This window comes from Lipotes vexillifer, unplaced genomic scaffold, assembly GCF_000442215.2.
Source record: "Lipotes vexillifer unplaced genomic scaffold, Lipotes_vexillifer_v1.1 scaffold550, whole genome shotgun sequence".
Taxonomy (NCBI): domain Eukaryota; kingdom Metazoa; phylum Chordata; class Mammalia; order Artiodactyla; family Lipotidae; genus Lipotes; species Lipotes vexillifer.
The window spans coordinates 220,120-233,349 of NW_006795236.1; positions in this window are offsets into that span (position 1 = coordinate 220,120).

Sequence of the window (13,230 nt, forward strand, 5' to 3'; positions counted from 1 at the left end):
GAAAATGTAGGTATTCCTGTGGAGAATTATGACATATATAAAAATTATAAGACATTCTTGATTCTACTATGAATTTCCCTCTAAAATATAATTGAACATGTATTATATGAAATGACATTATACAAGGCTATTTGTTGTAACATATGTGTTACAGTAAAATTTTGCAAACAGATAAAGAGAATTCCATGATGTATTATTTTGTGAAAAAACATGTGGAAAAGTACTGTAATTAGTTTGTTAAAAAGAAATATATTTGTTTGTAAATATACTTGTTTGTATATTTACAGACTCTCCGGAGAGGGATACTTGTTTGGATGATGAGTAGATGTAGGAAAATGTATTATCTACTCAAAAAATAAATTTTAAAAATAAGTTGCCTTATAATTTAGTCATCAAAGCAAATAAAGTGCATTTATAATTTTACATAGTATGATTCCAGTTACACAAATTAAAACCTTAATAGAGGAAGGGGAATTGCAAGAAATACTCTATATTAAATTAATTACAGTTCTGTGTGATGGAGCTGGAGGGGTCATTCATATTTCTCCATTTTCATGACAGCTCAGACACATAACAACACGAACTTTCAGTGTTTTCCATGAGCTATCATAAGGAGTTGCTCCTGACAAAATTTGAAGGAAGATAGTATATTAGTTCCTTCCTTCTGTGTAAGGAAAACATTCAGTTACTGTCTCAGGCCATTAGCAAAGACCAGAGTCCTAGTTCATAGCATATTAGTGTATCAACAGATCAGCTTACTGGAACCGTACATTTCTGTCCCAAACCCTCTTTGGGAGAACAGAATAGATGCAGACTTCTCCAGTGAATTGCTTTCTTCCTTGGACAGAGAAGGTGTTAGAACTGTTCTTTTAGTTGACACTTTTCTGCCTTTTTGGTGGGATAACCTCAGGTTTTCCAAGAGTAAATGGAAGGTCTCAGTGCCTCAGGCCATCCTGATCTCAGCTTCCTGGAGTAAGGTTATTTCTCAAGACTATTCTTTGGTTGCACTCTGCCACTACGACACTCTTCCTAAAAGAATCTCGAAGCTCCTCATAGGGGTCAAAAGCTAGCAGACTAACTTTTTTTTTTCTCGGTTGTTAGAATTTTATTTGAATGATTTCATATACTGATTCCTATTTCTCTTGGAAAATAGTAGGAAGATCTGGCAGAAACAGATGTTTCCATCTAGCAACATTTTATTGGAGTGGAAAGGCTCTCCAGGTCACCCTTGTTAGCTCTGCCCTGCTTCATTCATTTCCTTCTTACACCTGCAGGATTTCAATCCACTGGTCTAAATCTGTGCTACTCTGTAAGATCTGTAGATATGCACCATCAGCATCTGCATTCAGAAATGCAGAATTTCAGGCCCATATTCCTCTCTGCTTAATCGGAGTCTGCATTTTAACAAGAGCCCTAGATGATTTCATAGCACATTAACATTCCCGAGACCCTAATCACTTCCTGTCTTACCTTTACTCACCACCTACTAATGAGCAATTTTACATTCCAGCAATACTGAACTCCTTGTAATTTTCCTGCTCAAAACAGCTACTTTTCTTCTTCTTGACTTTATGGTGCTATTCTTCTTGCCCAGATGACCTTCTCTAGGTCGCCCACATGCCCTAGATAACTCATCTTTTAAATTTCTGCTTAGAGGCCACTTGGGCCCCTCTAAGATTTTCCAGCAACGCGCCTCACTCCAACTATAATGAGGTAAAGCATTCCTCCTCTGTGTTCTGCTAATGCTTGGTTTATGACTCTTCAAGATTTTAGCTTTCTAGTTATGTGGCTGTCTAGACTGTGACTTCTTGTGAGCTCAGTGAGTGTTTTATTCATTTTTCTAGCACTAAGGCCTATAACTGGGTTGAATGGTGGCCCTCAAAAAGGTATGCTGATGCTTTAATTCCCAGAACCTGTGACTGGGACCATTTGGTAAAAGAGTCCTTGCAGATGTAATTAGCTTAAGAATCTTGGGGTGAGATCAATCTAGGCAATTCTGTGGGCAGTAAATCCAATGGCAAGTGTCCTTAACTGGGACACACAGAGAAGGAGGAGGAGAAAAAGGTCATTTGAAGATGGAGGCAGGGACTGGAGTGATGCAGCCATAAGGCAAGGAACACCTGGCTCTATCAGAAGCTGGAAGAGGCAGGGATAGATTTTTCCCTAGAGCCTTCAGAGGGAATACATCCCTACCAAAATGCAAATTTCAGACTTCTGGCCTCCAGAACTGTGAGTGAAGAACTTTGTTGTTTTAAGTCAGTCAGTCTGCAATAATCTATCATAGCAGGTAGTCCTAGGAAACTAAGAAAGTGCCTAATATATAATTTGGCTGTTGTCTAATTGCTAACAACAGTTGCCAGTACTGAGCACCTACTAGCTACCAGCATTTTTTCAGGTATTTGCTGTTTTCAGATGTTGTTTTTTACCCCCTGAGTTTTTATTTATTTATTTTAATTTGATTTATTTTTTGGCTGCTTTGGGTCTTTGTTGCTGCGTGAGGGCTTTCTCTAGTTGCGGCGAGCGGGGGCTACTCTTTGTTGTGGTGCGTGAGCTTATTGCAGTGGCTTCTCTTGTTGTGGAGCATGGGCTTTAGGCACGTGGGCTTCCGTAGTTGCAGCACATGGGCTCAGTAGTTGTGATGCACGGGCCTAGTTGCTCCGCGGCATGTGGGATCTTCCCAGACCAGGGATCGAACCCGTGTCCCCTGCATTGGCAGGTGGATTATTAAGGTAAGATTCTCCACCAGGGAAGTCCTGTCAGATGTTTTGAAAGTTAAACTGGAGGATGAGGGGAAAGGTGGTTTGGGAAAAGTATAAGCAGATATACAACAATGAATGAGCTGAGAGGATGAGAATCTTATCACCTGAATTCTCATTTAAAAAATTTGACTACAAATGAAGGTTTTAATAATCAGATGAGCAATATGATCCATCCGTGGGAGTTCATCAGCTTTTTCACCAGCCAGCCAGTTTGCAAGGGCTCAAGAAACTCTGAAGACAATAATATAGCTAAGGAAAAAGAGGAACAAGTAAGGGGCAGATGGGTCAGAGTATAAGAGTTAAAGAATACCAAAACCTAATTGAGCACCGTTTCCAAACACATGGAAACTTAAAAACCTTTATGTTTCTCACAACTTTTTTTTGGTCTCATAACCTTAGAGGGCTTATAGGAAATGGGATTCCTTATAGCAAATGAATGTCTAATTTCAACAATTCCTTTTTTTTCCTGAAAAATTAATTATAAAATGAAATACTTTCTTAAGAGTAGCACGCATAGGCAGTGGTGTGCTGGTCAGTGTTTAGCAGCCAGCCGGAAGCGTGGAGCCCTAATTTGAGCACGCACTGACTTCTGTGGTGTAAATACGTCCATTGTGACTGATCTCAAGGTATGGATATGTTGCCAACTGGTTGGCATAATTCCTGAAAATTTAATAATCGGCTCACAGGCTCTAGCAGATCAGTGAGTTGGGGGAACTGACACAAGAATCCTGATCAGAGGTTCAGATTAAAGGAGACACCCACTGACTTGAAGTGGTGAGAAACAGGAGACTGGATAATGGCTTTCAGACAAATTTAACTATCTGAGCAACACAGGAAAAAAAAGTAGCATCTCTAAAGTGATCCCATTTTTTTTATGACACTATCTCTCTACCCACCCGCAGATACAGAGAAATACTCACACTAAGTTGCTTTATTTCTGGACATGAAATGTACAGAAATGTACCAGTTAAGGTAAGGGGAAGTCTCTTGGAGACTACTATGAAAAATTTTCTTGTCTAAGAAATCAGAAATGAGAACTGAAACCAACATAGCGGCCTACTAAGACCAAACAAAGATAATTTAGCAATTGGTTTTAGGCAATTTATGCCTGAAAGATAAGCCTATGAACCACCTAACACAGCTTGATTAGCAAGAACTGCAGCATGCCCACCAATACTCGTTAGGTACCTCACCTGCTGGGATGACCAGCGCATGCTATGATGTCATAACCATGGCCCAACCTCTGTCAGTTCTCTGCCTTGCAAAACACACCTTGGAAATTACATGACTCAGGTCCTAAAACCATGCAATATTCTTCACTAGCTTTCCTATTTGAGACCCTACTTAGAGCCTCTTGAATTCCATTTTCTAATATCAATATTGATGAGTGCAAAGCCATTCCGATAATGGATTATACATCTGTGCCCTATTTTTTCTCCTTTTGGAAGTTGTTAGCATCTTCTCTTTATCCCTGATATTCTGTATTGGTATGGATGTTTTCATTCACCACTCTGGCATATAAGGGACCCTTTTAATGCAAAATCCATCAATTTAAAATTTGTTTGAAATTTTCCTCCCCTCCCCCCCTCACTTTCTGTTCTCTCTGGAAATCCCATTGGTTAGATGGCAAAGTTCCTGGATTAGATAAATATAAACAGGTTGATTTACCTTTGCTTTTTCAGCTATTTTTCATCTACTTGCTCTCCTCTCTGGGATTTTTTCTTCTTCCAGCTTTTTAACTGTTTTTTATATTGCTAAGTTCTTTCAATTTTTTTTAATACATACACAGTATTTCTAGAATCTTTTCATCTCTCTGAGGATATTTAATGATAGTTTTGAGGTTTTCCTTTAAATTCCCCTTCTTACTGTGGTCTTTGTCTTTCGTTTTCCAGATATGTCTTAAATATCATTTGTTGTCCATTTAAAGGTGATTGGGAAACTATGTGGGACACCAAATACGAGGTCTTTTCCCTTAAGCAACTTTGCTCTTGGTTCAGTGTTCTGTCTTGGGGCAATAGATAAACCTGATTGCCAGTATTCGAGAAGCCAGGTTGGGTAGGGACCTGGGTCTCACTCTTCATTATGCAGAACCTAACTTATTTTCTTTTTCCAGTATGGTTATCTCACCATCAACCAAACATTAAGAAAAAGGCCATTTATTTTTATTTATTTATTTATGCAGTTTATTTTTAACAAGAAGTCCATTTACCAAATATTTAATGAGTGGCTACTGTGGGACATTCACAGTATTTAAGGAGAGAAACACTGGTAAATAAAGATATCTTTTCCAAAGGAAAAAATGTATTCTTTAAGTATACTCTATGAAAGTATGCCTGCATTGTCAAACAAAAAGAATAAGCCGCTAACCTTCCACTGGGGGAACAAAACCCATCACGTTCTCAACTAGCCAATATATATTTTTTGACACAGTGATATTAGGTAGCATCTTTTCTTGGACCTAGTTTTTAAAATGATAGACTTTCGATCCTCGTGTAAGAACTCTCATTTAGAGAAATGTACCCGAAGTGAGGAACTGCAAATGCTTCAAGGCTGAGAAACCATTAACTAAAACAGGGCTCTCAAGAATTTGGATTTTGATACTCATGGGAAAGCCAGGGGGAATTTCCCAGAGTAACCTTCATAGGCTTATAGGGAAATGGCTCTTGGGATTTTTAATTAAGTACACAATCTTAACCTGTAATGGTCTATTTTTTTTAATTAATTGTTTTTTTATTTAAATTTTCTTTGGCTGCGTTGGGTCTATCGTTGCTGTGTGCGGGCTTTCTCTAGTTCCGGCGAGCGGGGGCTAGTCTTCGTTGCAGTGCCAGGGCTTCTCATCGCGGTGGCTTCTCTTGTTGCGGAGCACGGGCTCTAGGCGTGCGGGCTTCAGTAGTTGTGGCTCACAGGCTCTAGAGCACAGGCTCAGTAGTTGTGGCACACGGGCTTAGTTGCTCCGCGGCATGTAGGCTCTTCCTGGACCAGGACTCGAACCCGTGTCCCCTGCGTTGGCAGGTGGATTCTTAACCACTGCGCCACCAGGGAAGCCCCTGTAATGGTCTATTTTTATCTGAGTAGCTGTAGCCTCTGTTTAGCAGACACTTTATGTGACCTTTGCCCCTAAGGCCAGAATTACTATATTCCATCCATGCAAGAATAAAATGCTGTACATGTGTAAACAAAGATCATCTGTTCTTGATGACTGAAAAGGCTTAACTCCTCCTCAGTGGATTCTCTTCTATTTGAAGCAAGTGAGTCAGGCCATGCCTTAATCTCTTCTGGATACATCTCAAGCTTTATACCTGAGCTAAAAAACTAGTCTGCTCTTGGATCAGAATACACTGAGTTCTGATTTTTAAAATAATGTATTCAGAGACATACTTGGTAAAACTTGGTCACTGTATCATGATGAAATGACACTAGAGAAGTCTATTTCATCAGGAGCTGTCATCTTTACAAAAAATAAAAACAAGCAAACGAACAGAAAATAATTCTTAGAGTTCCTTTAGACAAAATTATACTCCAAAGCTCTGAAGTCAGACTCTCATCCACTCATTGATGTCAGGGATCTGTGTTTTGTTTTCTCACGTCAAATACCTAGTGTACAGGGATCACTTAATAAATATTTGTTGGTTGTCTTTTTCACCATTCATTCAAAGCCCTCGCCATGACGTAGTTTACATTTCCAGAGAGGGAAGACAGATAAGTTAAATAATATTAATTCAGGTAATGATCCATGCTATAAAGGAAATACTGTAGAGTGAGAGGTAAGAGAATGAAAGGATTAGATAATGTTCAGGGAAGGTTCTTCTTTGTGGAGGGTAGACAGAGGAAGGCAAGAATGAAAGCTACACTAAGAAGGCTACCATACAGTCTAAACAAGAAAGAGTTTAGACTAGTATGGTAAGAGGGAAGATAGTAAAAAGTTTGAGTTGGGATATATATTGAAGGTAGAGTTTACAGTACTTGCTGATAGACTGAACATAGAATGGGAGCAAAATAAAGGTGTCAATGATTTCCAAAGTAAGTTGAGACAAGGTGAAACTGTGAAGCTCACATAAAACATGGGATGCCACAGAGGTTGGCACATTTGGGAATGTAGTTGGCTCTGACTAGGGGTGGGGAAGACATTTTTTTAAAAATAAATTTAATTTATTTATTTATCTTTGGTTGTGTTGGGTCTTCACTGCTGCACACAGGCTTTCTCTAGTTGGGGATAGTGGGGGCTACTCTTCGTTGCGGTGCGCAGGCTTCTCGTTGTGGTGGTTTCTCTTGTGGAGCATGGGCTCTAGGCACGTGGGCTTCAGTAGCTGTGGCACGTGGGCTCAGTAGTTGTGGCTCGCGGGCTCTAGAGTGCAGGCTCAGTAGTTGTGGTGCATGGGCTTAGTTGCTCCACAGCATGTAGGATCTTCCCAGACCAGGGATCGAACCCGTGTTCCCTGCATCGGCAGATGGATTTTTTTTTTTTTTTTGCGGTACGCAGGCCTCTCACTGTTGTGGCCTCTCCCATTGCAGAGCACAGGCTCCGGATGCACAGGCCCAGTGGCCATGGCTCACGGGCCCAGCCGCTCTGCGGCATGTGGGATCTTCCTGGACCGGGGCACGAGCTCATGTCCCCTGCATCGGCAGGTGGACTCTCAACCACTGCGCCACCAGGGAAGTCCCGGGGAAGACATCTGATGGATATTCACATGTATTTTTCATAAGTTTTTCAAAAGAGGCTGGTATGTCACACACCTCCTCCAGTTCCCCAAATCACTCTAGACCCAGGAAACTAGTATGCCTGCCTTTCCCTCCATAACAAGCCATGTAACTCCATGATGAAGATAAGGACAGTATATTCTCAGAGGAAATTCACATTTATAGTCCCTGGACTAAAATTCACTCATGTGTGAAGTTCTGAATCTCAATATCAAACATAGGAATAGCTTTTAGTTTTGAAATGTCACAGGCCACACAAAGAGTTAAGGAGACTGCAGCCAGTACCCTTAGACCGCTCCCTTTTTCATATAGAAAACCCACCAGCATCTGGAATCACCACATAGTTGTCCTATCTGAAATAAGAAACACAAATACAGGGTAATCTTTAGCTGATTTCATTAGGATGAACACAAAGCTCACTAAAAGTACTCACTTAGGGAAAAAAAGCTTACTCACATAAGGTTTCAAAATAGTATACAAATACATAAATACATTTCATGAAAATAATTTTACATTGTCTCTCCACTGACTGCTTCTTTTGAGAAATGTGAATTTCACTTTCATCTTTACTAGGCCTCAACTTCCCTCACCTTCCCTTCCAGTCAACCTCAGATCTCACTGAATAACTTTAGGGATATATAACCTGGGTGGAAAGAAATGAATAGCTTCGTTTTTCAAGAGTTTGTATCACTATTTGGTGGTTTTTTAGTGTATTTTTGATTCAGTAAAATAAAAAACATCTATCTCTTAGAAGAATCAAATGAGGTAATGCATATAAAGCATTTGGAAGCTTATCTTGAAGATAGTATATGTACAAACTTAAATTTTAATATGTAATATTTAAATTCAACAATGCTTTTGTCACCCTACCACATTCATTTACTGCTGCAGATAATTCCTCTCACTTGGGGGTAAGTTTCTAAACTCACACTTCGCTCTCTTCAAGGCAAATGTCCCATTCTGTTGTATACTTTCCAGTTTGTCAGGACAGCTAAAATGCAAGCTTCTCCAATTTTTTCCATTCCCCATCCATGTGCTTTTTAACTTCAGTTTACCACTGATGGCATTTATCACATTCTAATCAGGGACTCCCAAGAAATCAAAGTTTCAAATCACTTGCCCATTCTCCATGAATTCATTATCTCCTCTATCCGAATTCCTTTTCTTTATTCAAAATCAAAAAAATTAATGGCAGTGAGGGCTTTTCTTCTTTTAGCCCCCAGATTATTTCAGGCAGACTGTCCTGACTCTCAGGGGAAGGTCGCAGGTCTAGACTGGTATGGGCTTAATTCTTAACCCAGAAATGTGTTAACAGTTCAGCTATAAAGAATCTCACAACTGAAGTATTCGACAAAGGTGTAAAGAAGTCATTTCGAGTTACAACTACAGAATGGAACTGGATTTTTTACTTAAGTGTTTTGCCCAAGGTACATTTATCATATGCAAAGTGTTCTAAGGGTAGAGATGTGTCCCCAGTGTGGTGGGATAATCCTCCATGTTCTAAAACACTGGAGGCTCCTCCAATGGCCTAAGAGTTCCTCGGTCCTACTTAGCCCACTTATCCAAGACATAGTTTCTTAAAGTGACTTCCAGTTATACCTTACCCAATCAACAATCTTCTAAGACAGCAGGCTGACTGGCAGCCCCAGTCATATGAACCACACGTTTACTCATTACTAAAGAACGCATCCAAGGTTCACCTTAATCTTTGACCTAAAAGCCCACCTCCCCAGGACTATCACCACACATCTTAACCTTTTAAGACTTAAAATTACAAGCCACACAAAAGGCTGGAGTCACTGACCAAACCAGTTGTTCTCTCTTTGCGTTTACTTGCTTCTTAATCTTGGCTCCATGTTGTAAATCACCCATGGAATTTTGGAAAAGTGATTCCTGGATTCCAGTACCAGAGATCTTGATGTAATTAGTGTGTGGGGGGGTAAAGGGTGATAGCGGGTAAGGGGTGATGATTTAAAAAAAAAATTCTCAGGTGCTTAGAGGATACACAGAATCTGCAGACCTGCTGCTGTATGTGAAAAACTCTTTTCATACTAACCCATCTGCTGTGGGTTAAATTGTGTCATCCCCCCACCACCCCCCATGGCCCCCCAAGAGTCCTAACTCCCCATACCTCAGATGTAACCTTATCTGGAAATAGGGTCACTATTAAGTTAAAATGAACCCATACTGTAGGGTGGGCCCTGAACCCAATGTGACTGATGCCCTTATTTATTTTTAAAAAGGCCATGTGTAGAGACAGAGACACAGGGAGGACACCAAGTGAAGACAGAAGCAGACGAGGGAGTGATGTATCGATAAGATGAAGAACAGGGCTACCCTGGTGGCGCAGTGGTTGAGAGTCCGCCTGCCGATGCAGGGGACACGGGTTCGTGCCCCGATCTGGGAAGATCCCACATTCCGCGGAGCGGCTAGGACTGTGAGCCATGGCTGCTGAGCCTGCGCGTCCGGAGCCTGTGCTCCACAACGGGAGAGGCCACAACAGTGAGAGGCCCGCGTACCGCAAAAAAAAAAAGAAAAAAAATTTCCAGCAAACCACCAGAAGCTAGGAGAGAGGCATGCAACCGTCTGAAGGAAACGGCCCTGCGAACACCTTCATTTCTACCCTTCAGAACTATGAAAAAAGGCATTTCTGTTGCTTAAGCCACCCAGTTTGTGGTACTTTGTTAAGGCTGCCCTAACAAACTAAACCACCAGTTCACCTGAATTTATTTACTGACCTTTTCATTTTGACATGGGTACACCTCCCTTCCAAGACTTTAACCAATAACCATCACCCACCCAGCTCCATAATATACAACACTACTTACTGCTTTTTCCTCACTTTCAATATGTATTTGAGAATTTATGTGCTAAGGACTGTTTAACACAAGATAAAACAATGAACAGAAACAAGCACAGTCCTTACTCTCATGGAATTTAGTCTAGTGGAAAAGGCAATCAAAGAATCGTCCAAATAAATATAAAATTGCAACTGTGCTTTGCATAAAAGAAGCTGTAACTGGTGCAATGATGTCCCAGGATTCTCCCTTGTTAAGTTTGTCAAGGAGGGCTGCTTTGAGGAGCAACACTTAAGCTGAATTAGTGAAAAAGGGGAGAGTGGTGACTGAAGTCAGGGAAGTGTATGTGCAAAGTCTCTGTGACTGGTGGAAGGATACACTAGGCATCCATTTATGCAGAGGGTCAGTAGGCTGTGCTAAAGTATTATTTTCAAAGGCTAAAATTCATTATCCTCATACAAATATTGACAGTGATATGTCAAAGATTTTGCTCAACTCAGTAATTAATTAGGGAACCAGTTAGAGAATAAAGTTTGTTGCAAGAGAAATGAGAAGCAGTTTAAATAAAATTGCTTAGGGTAGATCCAAAACTGGTTAATACTCTACATGGTAATAAAACCAAAACCTTTAAGGATTTCTTTTCTACCAGATAATTCTTTGAGTTAACATGTAACCTTCAGTGTCTGGGTTCTCATCAACTGGTAACTACCAAAGTCAATCGCAGATGCATTTTCCTAAATAATTTAACTAATCTTTTTGTGTTGGTTAGACAATGTCTCAGACTGACATTGGTAGGACATGCTGCATTCTCTTTTAGTTTCTAAGTTTGGGGAAATAGTTCTTAAGAGTCAAGTTGTGGAGGCAGGAGAAATTTGAGGTAAGATGAAGGTGAAGATTTAGACTCACATATACAATTATTATTAAATTCTCACATTTCCCTATATAGTAAATCATCATCTTTCCCACAGGAAATTGGGAAGGGGTTTGAGAACCATTGCTCTGAGTTCTAAATCTCAATGTTTCAAATGATCATCTAACTTCCAGCTCACTCACCTGAGCTAAACTCCACTTCTCAGATCAGGGCTACTTTCCCCTTTAGTCTTGTGATTTGATGTGAAGATATGCAATGACTTTTTCCAGGCTTACATTTTTTACAAATTTGAGACAGAGCTTGCTTTTAAAATGATGATCCAGGTTTAATTCTTTACCCTTGTCACTTACTAGATACTTCACAGCCATGTGACTTTAGGAAAATTAAATCACCTCTGAGCCTCAGCTTCTACATTTGAATAATAAAGATCAATACACACTTATAGGTTGTTAAAAACATAAAGGGAGATACACTATGATGAACCTTTCATTAAAAGTCCCTCTAATATTTTTGTTGTCTTTTCAGCATTGTATGACCACCCCTGAACAAGGCTCTAGCAAAAAATTTTCAGTTGATTATCAAATAGAGAAAGTTGAAGGCAAATACAAGACACCACTACAACATTACTTAATGTAATAGTTTTTCAAAGTAGTGAACTATCAGGCTTCTTTTAAGAAATCTAATTTTCCTTGTAAGAGAGAAGTTGGATACTTGAAATATTTTTAAAATACATTTTCTGCAATACCTCCTCCCCACTGAGATAAGGTATCCAGGGAAATTAAGTTGTCCTCTATTTGGAGTGATGTTAGAAGTCTTGACAATGTCAGGAATAGGGTGTCTCCATTCTACATGTCACTCCGATGATAGCCTCAAATCTAAAGTCTTGATTATACCCAATTCTGTTTTCAGAAATCTCTAGAGTCCTTAACTTAGTCTTAAGGATCCCAGACTATTTCTGTCTCTAATTTCCCAATCTTATGCTGCATAGGCATTTGCTGTTCTAATTAACGTGGAGCCCTTCAGTTATTATCATCCATGATTCAGGTTAAATGTAACCTCTTCCATGAAATGGGTGTTGAAAGCCACATGAATGCAAAGGCTCTGGGGTGTTAACCTGGGTTCCAACTCAAGTGCTAAAAATCTTTTATTGGATTACTTTGTAAAATAATTTATATAAAGTCATGCTTGTAACATTCTGGCCTCTTGTGGTCTTAGATTTCACACCAAAGAAGATTGAGGGCTAAAAGTACCATTACAAGAAGAAACATGAGGGAGGCAGATGCTCAGAGAGTCTGAATTCATGCCTCCATTTGAAATACAAAGAGAAAATACAGGGCTGAGAGCTCCTTGGAAGGCGAGATCAGAGAAATTATAGATGAGGGATCTCTTTGTCACATCATAGAAGGATATCTGGCCATACTCATAGTCCAGGAAAACTCCAACTCTGCACATTTGCTCTCTCCAGGAAACCCTTTTTAAAGGGGGAAAGGCCCAGAAAGTATAATCAGTTCCCATAATGGATCCTGTGAATAAGACCTTATCTCCGGAAGCACTTCTGCTGGCAGAGCTTCCGTGTACGCCCAGCTGCCACCGTGTTGCCTTTTCCACATCCACCTCCCAGTAGTGCCACCCTGAGGTGAAGCTCTCCACACCCAACACAGTGGCGCTGAAGTCAAATCTCTCTGGGTGACTGGGTACATCCTGCTGCACATTTCTGAGTCTCACACTTCTCAGATCCTCAGATAAGACCAGACAGGGATGAGCTGTCTTAGGGTCCAAAGTTATAGGTCCTGCAGGGAGAAAGAAATTTAGTTAACCTAGGGGCTTGTCAGTGCCAGAGACTGATGATTTCTAACATGCAGGGGCTTCCTCACGAGTGGGCACGGGTCTCAGGCACAGATATGGGAGATGCAATCTAGGAGAGCACAGATAAAGGGACCGGGGCTTCCCTGGTGGTGCAGTGGTTGAGAGTCCGCCTGCTGATGCAGGGGACACGGGTTCATGCCCCGGTCCGGGAAGATCCCACATGCCGCGGAGCGGCTGGGCGCGTGAGCCATGGCCGCTGAGCCTGCGCGTCCGGAGCCTGTTGCTCTGCAACAGGAGA